Raw genomic sequence first — 2,693 nt, 5'->3', positions numbered from 1 at the left:
AGGGCGGCAGTCGCAGGAACACCCAGTCTTCCGACCGAGGGCATGGAAGGGCTTTCCGCTCACTTAGGTCTGCTTTAAACCCTCCGTGACGTTTTGTAGCTTCCGGTGTACAAGTCTTGCACTTTGTTAAATTTACTCCCAAGTATTTTGTTCTTCGTTGTGGTATTGTCAATGAAAGACTCCACTTTTCAGTGGAGTGTAAGAGTATAAGAAATAATGTCGATTTTTGTACATTGATCTTTTCTCCTGAAACTTTGATGGACTTAGTTTTAATAGTTTTGCAGGAAATGTTGGGTTTTCTACGTATCAGATGATATTGTAAATAGAAATTTTATGGTTTTAAACACTTTAACCTTTCTGGCCACTGCAAAATTTTAAAATTAGATTTAAATTTATATGCCGAGTCCGGCCACAGCAGGGTCCAGGGATTCCTGAAAGGTGGATAAGGCGTTGGCGGTGGGTAACAGACGACAACACGCCTCAAAGGACAGTGAGGCTCTGTTCCGTTTATTGCAAGTACAAGCAGGTTTTTATATTTTCATTTTTGGTAGTGATTAACATTTGCAGGTGCATAGCATGATCAGTTAAGCAGAAAAAAATCAATAAAAAGGTAACCAGGAAAAGTACAATAATTTCCATAGTTTCAGTTATGTCAAAAGTTGTTTTGACCAGGAGAACCATTAATCAGACAATTTGAAATAGCTCTGTGTACAGAGTTTGAATGTCTTATTGTTTATGAGAGGTCTTAGAATTTGACATGGGGCAAAAGGTACGCTAGACTGAGCAGAGGTTAGGAAATTCGTTATAAGCCTTTGTGATAGATAACTTAGCTATCTATCCTTTTCTGTCTAAAATGTTTCTCTGTGTACTATAAACTCTGACTCCCTAGTAACTGTTTCTACATGCTTAATAGCTAACCAGCTTCTCTTATTTCTTAGCCTGTCTAATTTCAATTGATATATATTCTTACTCAAGGTAAAGGAGGGGCCGTTATTCCAACAACTTTTAAACATGAATGCGGGGCTATTTCATTAGAGGGGATTTTCCCATCCTTTCAGGCAGTTCCGTGGGGAATACTAATGTTTTCCCCTGAACTGTCCCTTCCTCTTGCGTGATTTTCACAGGAATAAGTAAGTACAGTACAATGCCTATATTCAGTAGCAAGAATAAAATAATTAAAATAAAACAGCCCATTGTTAACCCATTTTGGATGCCACGTTCTCTTCCGGGGAGATGAGTTCCTTGAACTCGAGTCCTCCATGCCCGGACCTTGTCAGACAACATGGGTGGAAGAGGATGTGGCACTTATATACTTCTAATTCAAAGTAGTAGTCACTAAAAGACTTTCCAGAATAAAGAAATATTACTTTGGGATAAAAATTCATGAAGTGATATGGAAATATGAATTCAAGAAAAGAAGAAATTATGTGCAATTTCCTATTAAGGAAAAGCTTGTTAATGGAGTAGTTTTAAAAACTGATGACGGATATCAAATTGCCTGGAATGGCTACGTTTAAGAGTTATGTACTTTTATTTTAAAATGTCAATGTACAATTAAACAGTTTGCATCCCTTGGAACTATGTAAAATCAGGTGAAAATCTTTGATTGATCTAGAAAATGAGGGAGAAGGTACTCAGTCAGTTTTTCAGAGTTTCTTTTAGGGGGTATAAAAGCAAAATCATTGAAAACTTCTGTGTTATTGTATACATACCTCCCTAACAGGTTTTTCTCTTTGGGTGATTGTTACCTGAGATTTGTGGGAACTACCGAAAAGTCCTTACTTTTGAATTTAAAAGCCTTCCACAGTAGTCATCCAACAGTCCAATGCATTACTTTTGATTGAGAGGAACAATAGCTCATCTGGAATTAAGTTACCACCATCTTTACAAGTCCCCGGGCTAGTTTTAGACGCTCCATCACCGCGTATATGCATGCGATGTGCTCAGACAGGTCTGTTCCAGAGTATAAAATCTCTCTTCTATGGTGTTACTAATTTTTAAAGGCCTTTTGAAGAAAGGTAGGGTGTGTCCACTTTGATTTCCCCCTTGCAGCCTTCCTATAATATAATAATCATCAATGCTATTAGCACAATTGCTATTTATCCTTAGCGGTGAGGAATGTAACATTTTTCACCTTATTGCTACAGACTTTTAGCACACGCTTGTCTACCAGTGTACGTGGGCTTCTGGAGTCGGTGTCTGTGGCTGCATAGGTCACAAAGGTCGGGTCCCAGAACAGTTGAGGGACTCGGCCTTTGTTCCCCCGCGTGCACCGAGCTCAGGGGTCCCTCTAGTTACCAGAGCTCTCACTGCCCACCACTGGCCTCCTCCCTCCAGCCGCCCAGGGTCCGCGGGGGAGCAAGAGAGTGCGCAGGCGCAGGGCCTTTGGACTTGGCCTCGGGGGACCCTGACTAGGGCGCGCAGCGAGCCGCTGGTTCTCTTGCTTCTCTCTGGACCTTGCGCCCTCGCTCCTTTTCACCCGCCAGGGGTTTTACGGTGACCCCGGGACTGAGGTCTCCCCAAACACTATTTGCAAGGACTCAGTGTACATCCTTGGGGCTGGGCCAGCAGGGATCAGGCCGTGGCCGTCACGTGTGCACGCCCCCGCGGCGGCGCACGCGCGGACCCCGACGCGGAGCTAGGGCCACGGGAGGGGCGGGGCGTGGCGGCCGCGCGACGTGCGTGCTCGGGAG

This window comes from Sturnira hondurensis, unplaced genomic scaffold (assembly GCF_014824575.4).
Source record: "Sturnira hondurensis isolate 20B ecotype Veracruz unplaced genomic scaffold, ASM1482457v3 Scaffold0009719, whole genome shotgun sequence".
Lineage (NCBI taxonomy): Eukaryota > Metazoa > Chordata > Mammalia > Chiroptera > Phyllostomidae > Sturnira > Sturnira hondurensis.
The sequence above is the reverse complement of the archived record's forward strand: the minus strand, read 5'-3'. Positions refer to the sequence as shown.